The sequence below is a fragment of the Rhodamnia argentea genome, chromosome 11 (genome assembly GCF_020921035.1).
Source record: "Rhodamnia argentea isolate NSW1041297 chromosome 11, ASM2092103v1, whole genome shotgun sequence".
Lineage (NCBI taxonomy): Eukaryota > Viridiplantae > Streptophyta > Magnoliopsida > Myrtales > Myrtaceae > Rhodamnia > Rhodamnia argentea.
In genome coordinates, this window is record NC_063160.1 from 244,425 (window position 1) to 261,983 (window position 17,559).

The window sequence follows — 17,559 nt, forward strand, 5'->3', positions numbered from 1 at the left end:
TAAGAGTTCAGATGCTTGATCTTAAATTCCTTGAACGGATCATCGACCTACTTATTGTTCGGGTTTGAACCATTGTCGGTGATTATAGCTTCGGGCGAACCGTACCGTGCTATAATGTCTCGACGGATGAATTTCACGACATTCCAAGTTGTAACTGCTAGGCATGATGCAGCTTCGATCCATTTAGAAAAATAGTCAATGGCGATAAGAATAAATCGATGCCCGTTAGATGCTTTAAAGCCTCGGGACCGTCGAACTCCTCTGCTGCGCTATTTTGACCCCTATTGCGCTCAATTCTGTTCTTAACCACCATCAACCACTACGCTGCCTTTTTCACCCATCTTCGACCACCACGTACTCCTCAATACTCCCTCGGACCTTTGCCACCAGCCCCATGAAGCTCCGACACCACTAGAGCTCCGGAACAACCCCGACCAGCTTGCCCTGTTCCTGCTCCCCAGATGCATTCCGCCTGCTACAGCTTACGTTAACTGCTGCCTCCGCCAGCTCCGGCCACCACAAGCCACCACCGACCACCTCCAACCACCTTAAAGTCCCCTCAAGCCTCTTGTCACTCGTCGCTACCTCAATGCCCGCCGGAAAAGTTGCAATAGCCGCAAACAGCCAGCCCGCTGCCTGCCCTTTTCTGTGGTGCCCTGTTTTGTAGACTGGGCTGGTTCCGTTAGGCCTGTTTCGTGGGTTTATGTTTTGGGCTAAGGCCCAATCTATTGTGGATTGTGAAGTTGGGCCTTGTACTAAGCCCATGGACCAATTAAGCCGGAAGCTTGGGCCCATGGTTTGAGGGTTTTCGGTCGTGATCCGTTTGAGCCTAACATTCATACCGAAGGTTTTCAAGGACTGCAGCCGCATTCGCTTCACCCAATTGATGGTAAGTTAACCTCTAACCCCTGGTTAGGACGCTAATTGCGTTCGGAGTTAGTTTAATTAGATTATTAGGGTGTTTAGGTAGGTTAATTAGGGTCGGGTTAGGTTAGGGACTTGGTTTAAGTTAAATGGCCCCAATTAGTTAGGTTACTCCGACTATGGCTAATTGGGACTAGATCGACTGATTGATTGGTTCACCTTGTTTGATTGAGAGCGAACAATAGGCCACCATACTTTGAAGGAAAAGATTATAGTGACTGGCGTAACAAATTTAAAGCATTTCTCGGATGCCGGGATCCTCAAATCTGGGATGTCGTACAAAGAGGAGTAACACCAATGATAGAGACTACAAGTGCGGGGGACAACACAACACCGACGGCTGCTCTATCTGCAATCGAGATAGCCAAGAGAGATGCTCTTGATGCAAAGGCTATTTATTCATTTTACAATGCATTATCTCCTACTAAATATAAACGTATTGCGGATTGCTCCTCATCGAAAGAAATATGGGACAATCTTCACGTCACCTATGAAGGAATAAACAGAGTAAAAGAGACAAAAGTCAATTTTCTACTCGGACAATATGAAGCATTCAAAATGAAGCCTAAATAGACAGTGAAAGAAATGTTTGACGGGTTCACTGAAATAGTGAATGGTCTCATATATCACGGGCAACCAATTTCTGGACCGATGAGAATCAACAAGCTACTCCGAGCTCTTGCAAAGGAATGGGACAACGTTAAAACCTCCATTCGAGAGACTCAAAGAATATCTCCCTTATCAATGGACAAGCTCATTGGAACTCTTCAATCTTATGAAGAAGAAAGAATCAACGATGAAACCACAACTAGAGGTAAGAAGTCAATTGCCTTAAAATCTAATGTTGATTCTGACGTTTCATATTCTAAAGACGTAGATGATGAAGAACTAGCACTCATGGTTAAAAGATTCAGAAAAATGGCTAAACAACGTAGGAACTTCAAAGACAAAATGGATCTCAGACAATACAATCAGAAAAGATCATCTGAGACCAAAAATGAAGGTCAAGAAGTCATCCATTACGAATGTAAGAAAAGAGACCACATCAAACCCAATTGCCCTCTATTAAAGAAGAAAGGCAAGGATGAAAAATCCAAGAAAGCATTGAAAGCAGAAACTTGGAGCGACACCGAATATGAAAGTGATGAAGAATATACAAAGGTCTGTCTAATGGCGGACTCGGATGATGATCTTGAGGTAACTCATACAAACATCTCTCCTGAAGTATCTGCATATATAGATGAGCTATGTTTAGAATACAAGGCTACTCTCAAGAGACTTTCCGAACTAAAAAAGGAAGTAGCTGTTTTTAAACAAAAGGATATTTCGCAAAAAGATAAAACCAATTTTCTCGAAAAGGAATTTTGCCCACAAAATGAGAAATCTGATTCTATATCTTGCGAAAATGCGCAATTGAAATCAAGGGTGGAATCTCTTGAAAAAGAAAACAATTTCTTGAAAAAGGAAAGAAATCCTTTTGAAGAGGAAAATGATCTTTTCGAAAAAGAGAACTCCATCTTGAGAAAGGAAGTTTTGGAAATACACAAAAAATTCTCATCCGGTTCAAAAACTTTGCAACATATACTTTCTATACAAGTTTCCTACTACAACAAGTCGGGGCTTGGTTTTCATAAGGAAAGTGATGAGAAAAATTATTTTTCGACAGAAAAAGAAAGACTAAAGCAACGACCTTCTAAACACGCCTACGTAAGTCACTTTGGGAAACAATTTGTAAGATTTGAAGAAGAACATCTCTCGGGATGTTCAAATTGTGGTGATCCGAAACATTCCAGGAGCTCTTGCTCAAAGATCAATCGACCAACTCGTAACATTGTTAGATACACTTATACGACTAACCTCAAAGGACCCAAACAAATTTGGGTACCAAAAAAAAGTGAGAATCTTTGATCATTGCAGGTACCGAACAAAAGAAGAAACAAATGATACCTTGATAGCGGGTGCTCTAGACACATGACTGGTGACTCATCCATGTTCATTGATTTTGAAAAAATTGATGGAGGAAACGTTTCCTTTGGAGGCAACAATAAAGGAACGATTATCGGCAAAGGAACTGTGAAGATTAGCAATCTACTCATCAAAGATGTTTCATTAGTCAAGGGTTTGAACTTCAATCTTGTTAGTATAGCCAACTATGCGATATTAGGTACAAAGTCTCTTTTGCAAAAAATAAATGCTCAGGTACAAGCCAAGACAACAAGTCATCATTTACCGGACGAAGATATGGCAACATGTACCTTTTGGACACATCGTCTAAGAATGAAAAATGTCTTTTATCCGTCAAACACGATCCGTAACTATGGCACGGGACACTAGGACACATAAGCTTCAAGCAAATCAACAAACTTTCCAAAAAGAAGCTTGTGAGAGGACTTCCAAATGCTAGATTCAAAAAGATAAAACTTTGCGAAGCATGCACACTTGGAAAGCAAGTAAGAAATTCCTACAAACTCATAAATGAAGTCATCACTACCCATGCTCTGCAGCTATTGCACATGGATATCTTCGGACCTACTCGAACACAGAGTATTGGAGGTAAAAAGTATTGTCTTGTTATTGAGAATGACTATACTAGATTCACATGGGTATTCTTTCTTACTCACAAGAGTGCTGCATTCTCATTCTTTAAAACCTTTTCTAAGAAAGTTCAAAATGAAAATGGTTATTCAATCACAAGCATCAAAACCGATCATAGAGGTGAATTTGAAAATCACTACTTTGCAGAATTCTATGATCAAAATGGTTTTCAACACAATTTTTCTTCTTCATATACTCCTCAACAAAATGGAGTTGTTGAAAGAAAAAATAGATCCTTGCAAGAAATGGTACGAACTTTTTTAATTGAAAGCAAAGCTCCATCCCATGTCCGGGCTGAAGCTATTTTAACTGCCTGTTATATTATCAATCGTGTTTTCCTCAAACCATTGATTGAGAAAACTCCCTATGAACTCTACAAGGGAAGGAAGCCGAATATTTCATACTTTCATGTGTTTGGATGCAAATGTTATATTCTTAAGAATGCAAGTGATATGATTGGTAAGTTTGATGAGAGATCAGATAAAGGTGTATTCTTGGGATACTCCACAACTAATAAAGCTTACCGAGTATTCAACAAGTACTCTCAAACAGTTGAGAAATCAATGAATGTGAAATTTGAAGATGAGCGGACTATTCGGACGATAGATACTGAAGAAACAATAAGATATGAGAATCAGAAATCATCATCCGAGAAAGAAAAACCATCATCCGAAGACGTAGAACCGGATGAAACTTCTCATAACATGGAAAATTCTCCGAAAAGCACATCATCTGAAGATTCAAATGACAAAGATCTCACGGAGACCGAACGTGACAAATCAAATAGGAGCTGGAAATACAAATCTAGTCATCCCGTAAATCGGGTAATAGGAAATATAGATAAAGGAGTCGAACCGGATCCAAGACTCAAGGATATGATAAATGCCTTTGCTCTAGTTTCTGAAGTCGAACCCAAAAGAATCGAAGAAGCTCTTGAAAATGAAAGCTAGATTGAAGCTATGCAACAAGAGTTACAACAATTCGGACTAAATGAAGTTTGGGAACTTGTACCCGAACCAAAGAATCATCCTGTTATTGGAACCAAATGGGTCTTCCGTAATAAGTTGGATGACGAAGGAAAAGTAATCGGGAACAAAGCAAGGCTTGTTGCAAAAGGCTACTCTCGGGAAGAAGGGATTGATTATGATGAAACTTATGCACCAGTAGCAAGACTAGAATCTATCAAATTGCTACTCGCTTATGCTTACCATCATGACTTCAAGTTGTACCGGATGGATGTTAAAAGCGCATTTCTCAATGGATATATCAAGGAGGAAGTTTATGTCAAACAACCTCCAGGCTTTGAAGATCCAAAGAACTCAGATCATGTGTACAAGTTGAAGAAAGCTCTCTACGGACTAAAGCAAGCACCCCGAGCTTGGTATGAAAGGTTAAGTAATTTTCTTACTAAAAAAGGTTTCGAAAAAGGTAAAGTTGATAAAATTCTATTTATCAGAAGGGAAGGTAAAGACATTCTGTTGATCCAAATATATGTCGATGATATTATATTTGGTTCGTCTAACCAACATCTTTGTAAGAACTTATCTCGGACCATGCGGGCTGAGTTCGAGATGAGCATGATGGGAGAACTCAAATTCTTCCTAAGACTACAAGTAAATCAAACTAATCGGGGTACATTCATACATCAAGAAAAATATGCCTTGGAATTAGTGAAGAAGTTTGGTCAAAATAACTGCAAGAAAACAGAATCGTCGATGTCTACCTCATCCAAATTGGATAAGGATGAACAAGGCAAATAGGTTGATCAGAAGCTATACGGGAGCATGATTGGTTCTTTGTTATACTTTATTGCTTCTCGACCTGATATTATATTCAATGTGTGCATGTGTGCGAGATTTCAATCTGATCCAAAAGAATCTCATATGTCTACCGTCAAAAGAATCATCAAGTATATAGGAACTAATCCAAACTTAGGGTTATGGTATCCCAAAACATCGGATCTTGTATTACATGGCTATTCGGATGCTGATCTTGCGGGTTGTAAGTTGGATAGAAAAAGTACTTCATGCACATGTCAACTTCTGGGATCAATGCTAGTGTCTTGGTTCTCTAAGAAATAGAACACCGTAGCTCTATCAACTGCAGAAGCTGAGTATGTAGCACTAGGAAGCTGTTGTGCTAAAATCCTATGGATGAAGCAACAAGCGAAGGACTTTGGTGTTGAAGCTCACAACATGGAAATCAAATGTGACAACACAAGTGCTATCAACCTCACAAAGAATCCAGTTCTACACTCGTGAGCTAAGCATATTGAAATCAAGCATCATTTTATTCGTGATCATGTGCATAATTGTGATGTTAACATTCAATTTGTTGATTATAAACATCAATTAGCTGATATATTCACTAAGACACTTGACAAAAATACATTTGAGTACATTAGACAAGAATTGGGTATAACCAAGATTCCCATTTGAGCTGAGATCTAGATAGGAGAAATTGCCTTAGAACTTGAAAATATCATTTGAAGACCTTCGGCAGCTTCAGAGGTTGAAAGCATCATCTAAAGGAACTTAAGGATCTCGGAACTTAGAGAATCATCTGAAGACAACATCTTCTGAGCAGATACGACAAAAGATTTGATCGTTCGAAATCTTGGCGCGTAAGTCATTTTTATTTTTAGCAACAAATAAGGTACGCATCAACACAATCTTCCTAAATATTCGGCAAATATTATGTGATTGTGCTGATTGTTCTGATTGAATATTTGATTGCCTTGACTGAAATTAAATTGATTGAATTGAAAAATTCTCAAAATATTTTCAAAAGAATTTCCTTTTTAAGAAACCGCCTGATATACCCTAAACCTTTTCTACTCGCTCACTCTCACAAATCGCTCTCACAATCTCACAAATCAATCTTACGAAATCCAAAAACCCTAAATCTCCCAAAGCTCTACGATCAAAATCCCTCGACAACTCTCATTCCTCATGGCGCCCAAGAATCTTTCGACTCATAAATCTTCAGCTGCTAGCTCTCGCCGCTCCGATCGTCTAGGATCCAGAGGATAGAAGACATCTAGCGATTACGACCTCACCACCCCGCCGGGCGAAGCCGAAAAGCAGGCACAAAGATTAATCGCTCACATGACGGAGATTTTGCCAACAGGAGTGACCGAAGAGAAATGCAAGAAGATTCAGCAACGAATTTCTTCCACGATAATCCGAACCCCCGAGGAAAACGCTAGTTTGCCTGTTGACAAAAGGATAAAGCTAGCTAGGGGTCTATTGAATGTCATTAAAGGAATGCGGATTGGTAGTAGATCTAAAAATAACATTCTAGACTTTGTGAAAATGAATGAATTCTTCAATGAAGAAGAGATGTACAAATTCTCCGAGATGCTCACTCAGACAGAAATAGGGCTAGCCACCGGAGTAGGAACCGAGCTTCGGAAGAGTAGTCCCTCTTGAAAGAGAAAAGGAAAGGTTGGAGAACCCGTAGAGATTGAGCGGGGAAGTGCTCGAAAGGAGGATGTGAAGGAGGACGAAATCTCTATGACGGAACATCTAAGGGATGATGATGATGAATTGATTTATTCCTTCTTCAAGCCCATACCAATGAAGTTTTTAGTTGGTAAAGAAGAGGCGGACAGGCTGTTCGGATTGAAAGAACATCAACAATGCTACAAGGCACTACTTGCTAGAGGCATTATGCCTAACAAACCTCGTTGACTCGACTTCTTTGAGAGGAATGGTCTGCAGATCCTCTATCCCCTCACCAACTTGCAGCTCCACAACTACTGCTCCTTGACCACTCCAACCTATAGTGAACCGATCGCCTATTTCTACTCGAACTTCACAATGATATATAGAAATGCAATTCAGTTTTCTTATAGGGAGCAAAACATCATTCTAACTATTGAAGACACGGCAAACATTCTTCGGATCGAGCTATTCAGTTTCACCAAAATTCATGTCTCGGATGAAGATGTCTATAAGGAGCCGTTTGGCAACCCCGATCTTTCAAGAGCCAACAAGCCACACGTTAAGCATCACCACTTCCCTTTGAGGACTATAATACCGCATAAGGTAGTTATCAACTGCCTAAGACCAAAGGGTTCCTCAAAAACAGATATCTCAAGATATGAGGCAAAGCTTATCCGGGCCATCCTGAATGGAAAACCCTTCTCTCTGTTTCACCTAATTTTTCTACACATGAGGAGAGCAGTAAAGAAGAACAAGGGTCAGCTGCCCTATGGATCTCTAATAAATAGAATTTTTGAGTATCTGCGGATAGTGGTACCCTTGGAACTCAGATCCATAGAGCTTCATCGGGGAAGTATAGGTGAGACAATGCTCATAAAGATGGGCTACAGATTTGACGACGGAAGCTAGAGGGATAGAAAGAAGAAAGTGATCCCTATAGATCTTCCTTAGAAGGGGACTGCTGTTGAAACTCCACAGAACAAATCTTCTGAACCATCCTCGGAATCCACTCGAAAGAGGAGGATCAAGATGATTGCTCACAAATCAACCAGACTTAGCATCAAAAGAAGAAAACTTGCTAAGGTGCTGCTTGACAAAATTGAAAAGGAGCACATCTCGGACAGTTCAACAACAAATGATATAGAACTAGAAGAGCTGATCCAAACGATCGTCCGATCAACATATGAGGATGAGACCGCCATTCAATTGGAGCAGGAAAAAGAGAAAGAGGACACAGAAAAAGGAGGAGATACAGCAAGAGAAGAAATATCATCCGTCCCAGAACGGGGAACAGAGACAGAGGGGCCACTTCCACGAGAAGGAACGTCTGAGAGGGAGCAAACCGAAACTGATACCAATGCTGCTGAAATAGCAAATCTCCCGGACAAATCTGCTACATCATCTGAGCACCATGCAAGGACTCAGGGGGAGTCAACAAATGTGGGAACTCGGACGGATGAAACAGACATTGCCAATAACTCAGACCTTCTTAGGAAGATAGCACAGAGGCAATAAGAGATGGACCAAAAATGGTCGGACCTTTGGACCTCTCTGCGCTCAGAAGTTGAAGGCCTAAGCACAAAGGTAGATGCTGAGGTTGCGAAAATTCAAAAAACTGTCCATGATCATTCGGAATCTCAGTTGGGCTTCTTGGACAACGGGATCCTCACTACGAAGAAGGATCTGGATCTCAAGCTAAATCAGCTATCCAAGTTTGTCCTAATTCAACTACCTACGGACTAAGCCTCTACTTGGGATCAAGCCCCATCTTCTTCTCATCCGGACCAAACACCAAAACCTTAATTTTTTTTTTAACATTTCATGTTTGAATCTGTATTCTAAATCTTACTTTAAACTCTTTTCTTCTCTTTTCTAATTCATTTTGATTGAATGATTCATTATTTGAATGTTAGCATATTTGATTTGGTATACTGCATAGATGACCTGAATAGGCATTGAATTTAGGGGGAGCAACGTTTTATCACTATCTGACTATGCGGGTTACTCCCTTTTACCGATGACAAAAGGGGGAAGAATGGTATATAATGATATAATTGTGTTGTAAGTGTTATAACTTGTGATGTCGTGATGTGATATGTGCGATATATGACTCGAAAAATATGTGAATGAATCATGTAAAATCAATCGGTAATATGTGTGCAAAAATCCCTCAAGAACAGGATTTTAGGTTAAGCATGTTCTGCGGAAAAAAGCATGATCTATGGAAACATCATCTGAGAAGGATTACCTTCTCATAAGCTGAGTAGGTGAACAAGTTCCTTTCTTTCAAAATTATGTATTTCACAAATCTAAAAGGTTTGGCTAAACAGGACAAGCTACGAGCATTTGACAGAATGTGATGCTCTGAGAAGTTACAATCTTCATATTTGCATCGTATATGAAACTATCGTACATCTTAAAAAGTACATGCACTTAGAATACAAACTCATCAATTGAGATGGCACAAGTTCTGAGACTGCGCATCATCGTATGTAAATGCATTTTTCGGAACTTATTCTTGCTAAAAGTACAAGGAACAAATCGCTAAAATTATTCCTTAGCAAGATCCTCACTAGAGTAACTTTACCGAAGTTGTTTACCTTTTCTAAACTCAATTATTCATTACTATTGTGGATCGTTTTGTCATCATAAAAAAGGGGAGATTGTTGAGAAAAATCCCTAGACGGTTTTGAAGTTGACAAAACAATCCAAGTACTCTTGTGTTTTGAGATAATGCCATGATTTACTTGTTTTGCAGATTATCCTTTAGTGCGGGGATGCATCGGATTGAATCTGGCAAAAGGATTTGGCTTAGATGTTGTTTCGGAGAGTCTCAGATGCTGGTTCGAGCTCAAACGATGAGCGGGGATAGCTCAAATGTTGGAATGACGCTCAAGCTCTAAGAGAAGTACTTCACGAGCAATAATCAGAACTTCAAAAGGAATACAAACCGAGCTTAATTGATGCATATCAACGGACGCCATCAAGCTGAATCATTCTTGAAGATTCTCGGTGGCTAAGATCAATCAAGGATGCGGAACCAAGAAGACAAATAAAGACTTTCCAAATGGAAGAAACCATCTATGGAAACCCGGGATCATAATTATATGGGCGATTTGATCCAAGAGAGGAAGACTCTCCTTTGGCTATCCCCAATAGCTAAGAGATATTCTTTTGGCAAACATCTCGTCCAAAAGGATAGATTTGGAGAGATCTCTTACGGATGCCTTGTAACGACTAGATTGGAGGCTGAAGAGTATAAAAGACATCTCGAAGACGAAGGAAAACAAGAGATCGACATTAAAAGGGAAAAGTGTTCATAATTCTTAGATAGAGTTAATTCCATTTCTAACACACTTCTTGATCCATCCATTATAATTTTGAGGAGGTGTACACACGAGTGTTGAGTGCTAGGTTTGAAGTCCTGCGTATCAAGGAGATCACGAATCTGTAACCTCCGAGCAGCTTACTAGTGGAATCCAGCCGATTGGTCGTCAACCGAAGAAGTGGACGTAGGCTTAACCAAAGTCGAACCACTATAATACATCTGTGTAGTTTTCCTTATCTATTACTCTAATCACTCTAAATATTTTGCGATAGCTAAGCGCACACGAACAAGCGCGCATCGATCACATTACATATCCTGCATCAATTGAATTACTTGCTCGTTGCGATATACTCTAGCTCCATCATCCGAGATCTCTGTTTTACACTGTGTGATCTAAATTTCGTAATAAATTATTAAAATCAAACTCTATCACCTATTCACCCCCTTCTAGGTGAAATCACTAGCCATCATCAAGGATGCTGCATACTCGAGAGTCGTGGTGTGACATCCCCGCCCAAGGTGGTATCGAGCAAGGTCCTGCCTGATCCACTCGGTCATTGGCCTAGAGTAATAAGGAACGATGAGAAATGGAATAGTTAGTGAGATTATACGCTTGTGCATGTGATTGTTATTTGTGTTTTATGTTATCGAGTCACCTTCTTATCGTACTTTTCTATGGAATGAGCGGGACTCTGTACGATACCTGGAAAATGAGTGAGCGCAATGGAAGAGCACCCCGAGGTAGGCTTGCTAGACAAAGTGAGGAGATCTTGGAAGGGGAACCATCACGCCCGGAGTAAGACCCGTTAGGCAAGATCCAAGGATTAACGAGATCGTTAAAGCACTTAGAGTGATTGGAGAGTTGATGGGATAATAGGTAAGGAACCAAAATGCTGCTGCTCTTGTTGAAGTTCCATAGGGAAATTTGCTAGTTGGAATGGTGGATGATGGACGCCAAGCCCAAAAACTAGTAGAACAGTTTTTTAAACCGAAACCGCCTAAGTTTGCAGGTAGTGAGACCTTAAGGCAGCGACCTCATGGATTGAGGAACTAGAAAAAGCGTTTGACCTGTTGAGATACAATGATGTGGGTAAGGTTGTTCTGGCTGTGTACCAACTACGGGGTAATGTGAGTACTTGGTGAAGAGCTGCCAAGGACGGGGTTTTTTCCGAGAGTACGGTCCCGACGTGGGGTGCCTTTGTGGAAGATTTTAACAACAAGTATTTCTCGACACTCGCTAGAGAGCAAAAGATGACTGAATTCCTTCTCCTACGCCGGAACCGGATGATTGTAGATGAATATGAGGCAAAGTTTGATCAGCTATCAAAGTATGCTCCAAGGATGATTGAGGATCTGGATATTAGACCAAGAAGATTCGGAGACGGGCTAAAGTCCAAAATCCAAAGCGTCCTGGTGCCATTGAATTTGAAGGACTATAATGATTTGTATGAGCAAGCTTAGATGGTTGAGCTAGATTTGGGTGAGAGGACTGCTGCATCTGGATCGCGATTTGAGCCCTCGAGCAGATTTGATAGACACTAGGGCAAGATGCCGATGTTTAGCGATAAAGGTCGTATCCCGCCCAATAGAAAAGGGGCGATTAGTAAACCAGCACTCCACCGGGATGATTTTTGTCGTTTATGCCGCTAGAGACATAGATCTGCTCCATGCCCTTTCCTTAGTGGAGCTTGCTTTGGATATGGCCAACAAAGTCACCAAGTAAGGGACTATCCCCGGAGACAGCGATTGAGGCCACAGAGAGGACCATCCGGAGGGAACGTGTTACAGAATTTTCAGAACCATCCTCGGGGGCAAGAAAGGGTGTTCTTTGTCACCCGGGATGAGGCGAATGATTCACCTAATGTTACAGGTACGGTTCTCTTACATGACCAAGTTGTCCATGCTCTGTTTGATTCGGGTACCACTCATTCTTTCGTGGCTAAACAATTTATGAAACTTATTGGCTTGAGTCCGGAACCGTTGGATACTATATTTAGGATATCTACATCCTTAAAGGATAGAGTAATAACTGCTATAGGCTATCTTGTCTATAAACTCATTGTAAGTGGTTGTGAGGATAAGATAGATTTGACCATGCTGGAAATGTACGATTTTAACTTGATTGTTGGATTGGATTGGTTAACGAAGAAAAGAGCCACGGTGGATTTCTATCATAAGGTGATTCAGTTCAATCTGTCGGATAAGGCTCATTTTGAGTTTATAGGTCATCGAGGAGGAACTTCAATCGTGATGATTTCGTCAATGGAAGCGACTACTTTGTTATACGCCTATATCTAGTAGGAGATAATGCAATGTAAAATGAATAAATAATCTTTGCATCAAGAGCATCTCTCTTGGTTATCTCGATTGCAGATAGAGCGATCGTCGGCGTTGTGTTGTCCCCTGCACTTGTAGTCTCTATCATTGGTGTTACTCCTCTTTGTACGACATCCCAGATTTGGGGATCCCGGCATCCGAGAAATGCTTTAAATTTGTTTTGTCGGTCACTATAATCTTTTCCTTCAAAGTATGGTGGCCTGTTGTTGCTTCCACCTTCGATCCAAGAAGGAGAGAAATTGCTAGCCATAAAGATCGTTAGCTCAAAAGTAAAAACACTTCACAAAATCTAAGCACCGAGCTCTGATACCAATTGTTGATGGCTAGTGATTTCACCTAGAGGGGGGTGAATAGGTGATAGAATGTGATTTTGAAAAATTTGTTTCGGAATTTAAATCACACGGCGTAAAACACAGATCTCGGATGATGGAGACAAATTGTATTTCAATGAGTAAGTAATTCAATTGATGCAGGATATATAATGTGATCAATGCGCGTTGTTCGTGTGCGGTTTAGTTATCACAATATATCTAGAGTGATTAAAGTAAGAGATAAGGAAAAGCGCACAGAGGGTTTATAGTGGTTCGGCTTTGGTTAAGCCTACGTCCACTTCTTCTAGCTGACACCACTTGACTAGATTCCACTATTAATCCGCTTAGAGGTTATAGATCGGTGATCTCCTTGACACGCAGGAATTCACACCTAGCGCTCAACACTCGTGTGTACACCTCCTCACTATTACAATGGATGGATCAAGAAGTATGTTGGAAATAGAATTCACTTTATCTAAGAATTATGAATAGTTTTCCCTTTTAACAACGATCTCTATTTCCCTTCGTCTTCGAGATGTCTTTTTGTACTCTTTCGCCTTCAATCTAGCCGTTACAAGGCATCCGGAAGAGATCTCTCCAAATATACTCTTTTGGACGAGATGATTACTAAAAAAAGATCTCTTAGCCATTAGGGATCACCAAAGGAAAGTCTTCCCCGCTTAGATCAAATCGCCCATACAATTTTGATCCCGGGTTTCCATAGATGGTTTCTTCCATTTAGAAAGTCTTTGTTTGTCTCATTGGTTTCGTATCCTTGATTGATCTCTGTCACCGAGAATCTTCAAGAATGATCTAGGTCGATGGCCTTCGTTGATATGCATCATTTAAGCTCAATTAATATTCCTCTTGAAGTTATGATTACTGCCTGTGAAGAACTTCTCGTAGAGCTTGAGTGTCATTCCAACGTTTGAGCTATCCCCGCTCATCGTTTGAACTCGAACCAGCGTCCGAGACTCTCAGAAACAACAGGCGAGCCAAATTCTTTTGCCAGATTCAATCCGGTGCATCCCCGCACCAAAGGATAATCTGCAAAACGAGTAAATCACGACATTATCTCAAAACACAAGAGTAATTAAATTGTTTTGTCAATTTCAAAACCATCTAGGGATTTTTCTCAATACATGGTTCCCACCTTTCAAATTCAAGGTAAAATATCAAATCAACGGCGTCCGGTTAGGTTTGGGATCCCATCTCACACCGAAATTCAGGTTAACCGTCACCCAATACTTAGCACAAATAAGGTTTGGAAAGAGCGCATCACGACAATCTACGTGGAAGAGGGAGTGGAGGATTTGGTACCTCATCCCTTCAAAGCGTGAGTTCTTTGTGACGGCGATCACATCTTTAGCCCATGCTGGGATCACTTTGGTTTCATGGGTAACCCTAATGGCGAGATAGTAGATCCCGATCCTGAACCCGACCTGGCTGTTGATATAGTTGAGGTTTCTTCTGTTTGTGACCCCTCGGCTTGATTGTTGAAGTTTGTAGTTTTTGGAGCTGTATCTTTTGGAGTAGATGAGAACTTAACCCTACTCGGTCTTTAGTCCCTTTTTGATGGTCTTAGAGAGCTACCCCGGAATGTGGGGTTGTTCATATGTCACGGGTTTACCAGTTTGTGATTTTTCATTGTATTAAAACTAATCTAACGAAAACTAACGGAGGGTAGATTTGTGACAGGTGTACCGGTTTGGGGTTTTGATCATCAAAAGTTTAGTTTTGAGTAAATTTGACATAGTAAAAAGTATTAACAACTTTGACATTAAAGTGAAATATTTCTTATTTTAGGAATAATGAAAAGAATTACATAATTTGTAGATGATTTGACATGTTAATATACACATAGTTTCAAAAATATAAGTTGTTCGATATTAAATAACAATCAAATTTCAAAAGATAAGATAAAAAAATTCCATAGATAGTCTAGTAGTAAGGACTAGAAATCCACTTGCCTCGAATAATCAAGAAATCAACGAATGACTGAACGAATGGATGAATAAATGGACGGACGAACAACGAGTTGTCGAATAGCACCGATGGACAGCGAGACGGCGGTGCAGCCACAAGCTACAACAACGACGGTTTTGTCGTGACCTGCCGCCCCGATTTCTATAGGTACAAATCGAGGAAGGTGGGCCAATGTATTGCTAAGGCACCTCGAATGCGGGCTCTCTGCTCGGAACCTCCCAAACCCGTACTTAATCGCAACGTTGGAAAATCGTATTTCGAACTTAGTGTGGTCTGATGGTATATGCGAGTGTACATGCATAGGAGTCACCATTGGCCTTTTGAGGAAGGTAGGCCGGAGATCCTATCGAGTGATCGAGAGAAAATGTTTGACTTCGCGCAACCAGAGATTTTGGGTTGGGGATTAGTATAATCTAGTATTTCTACTAGAGCCTTGCGATAACCGCGAGATTGATTATTACCTAAGGTGATCATGCTAGGTTTAATTGCTGTTAATCCCTAATCATGTTTTTGCAACCATGCTAGGCATTGATGCAAAATGGTTTTGTAGGGTTCCTTTCATGTCATTTTTCTAATTTTCAGGTTTTGTCTTAAGAAAATGAAAATCAACCAAAGCATTCAAAGGGCAAGAAGGACGAAACATAAGAGAGCTATTCTAAAGCAATAAATAAAAACCTATGGCCCTCAAATATTTAGATATAGAGCCCCAAATAGAAAACCCATGACAAGGTCGGGTGTACAAATGAAACGGGTCGGAGTGGACATCGGCCAACCTCCAAGGCAAAATATAAACAAAAGGTACAAATTAGATTGGAAAAAAGTGGGGAAAGTTCAACTATGGATTTTCCAAACAATTTTTTGGGATTTTTTTTTATTTTTTCGAAAATTTTCTAATTTTTTGTGGTTTTCTCAATTTTTTTTAAAAAAAGATATCCGATCGGATGGGATTCAAGCAGTAACATATCGCGCGAAGACTTGAAATTCTGCTCCAATCGTACCAAGTCTCAAGGTCTAAAACCACCGGACAAAGGACGACCAAGCCAATCTTTGCCATTGCCACACTTGAGCTGAACCCAAGCTGGACTTAGCTCAAATTCAAGCCAATTCAAGTACATCAAAGATCCAAACGGACCCGACAAAATTTCCTCTTGTGACATTTTGAAATTCTTGCCAATTCGAGACCGTTGAATGAGAAATATCTATTGATGTATTTCAGTTTTATTTTGCTCGGATCTGATCAATCCTGAGTTAACCGACCAAAAGGGAAAGGCTAACGCATGGCAAAGTACGTGGACACGGGAAACTCGAATGAGAAATGGCGCTTTGACCATAAGGATTGCCGAGGGAATGTTTAGAATCAATAAAGGCCAATCTAAGAACGATGGTGGAATCTATTTCTACCGTTATACGATTGAGACGCAGGTGATGCCGCTTAACCAACGTATGATTTGTAAATCTTTCCTAAATCGAACTATGACGATCGAGACCGTCGGAACTAGTAATAAACTCTTGCAATTACATGGAAATTAAAGTCACCGTATCTTGAGTCATCCTAAGTGTGATGGGGATCACAAAGTCGATACGCATAACGTCTACAAAAGCCACCCGTTAGTTCGAAATAAACTGCAATTACGATTGACGGAAAATCGATCACAAAATGGGACCTTGAATTGGAAAAAAAAAATGGAAATGAAGAATCTCAACATTGGATACGTATTGGACGTCGCCTCATCGAGGGAATGAAATTTTGGACAGAAAGTATAAAGTGACCATTTTGCCCTCAAGGTTAATGCATGTAATAAGGTAGTATAAGGGCAATTTAGTCATTTTCTCCCTTATATATGTGTTGGCAGAAAATAATAAGAAAATATGAAATTTTTGGTGGATATTTTATTGTGGATACCAAGTGTCAATGCAAGAGCCCTTCTTGCCATCAATAATTGGAGCCAACTATTGCACTTTTGACCCATTGACCATTGACTAAGAAAGACCAAATATAATCCCTTTCTTTCTCTTTCAGCTCGTGGAAAACCATTTCCCTTGCTCTGAAAGTTTCTGCTCATTCTCTCTCTTTTTTTTTTTTCTCGCCGGACAGAACTGTTGCTGCTCACTGTTTCGGCCATATCTCCTTCGTCCGACATTTTTTTGAGGTAAGGTCACCTCCATTTGAAAGATAATTGTCTTGACTTTCCAGAGACATATTATGGGAAAAAATTGGCCTAGTATTTTTTCCGGTAGAGCAGTTGGAATGGACGAAGGTCAGAATTTGAGCTGACATGAGTTGTTGAGCTTTTAGTGGGCTTTAAGAGCTCAAATAGTCCCAAATTTCCGGTGACTTAATCCCAACATATAATACTAGGGTTTGATGATCTGAGATTGAGAATTTATTTGATTTTGGATGTGGTTCTATGGCTGGTTTAGGTTGAATTTCACAAGACAGATTCCGTCTTCTTGCAGACCGGTTGGAAACAGAGCTGTGTGAAGCCATTTGGGGTGTTAATTGAAGTTCAAATTCACGGTAAGACATCTACACTCATGTATTGAGGTGTTAATGAAGAGATTATGTAATAAATTGAGGAATAAAGGAGGTTTAAGGGGTTGTTTAGCATGATTAACCCAGAACAGGTTTTGC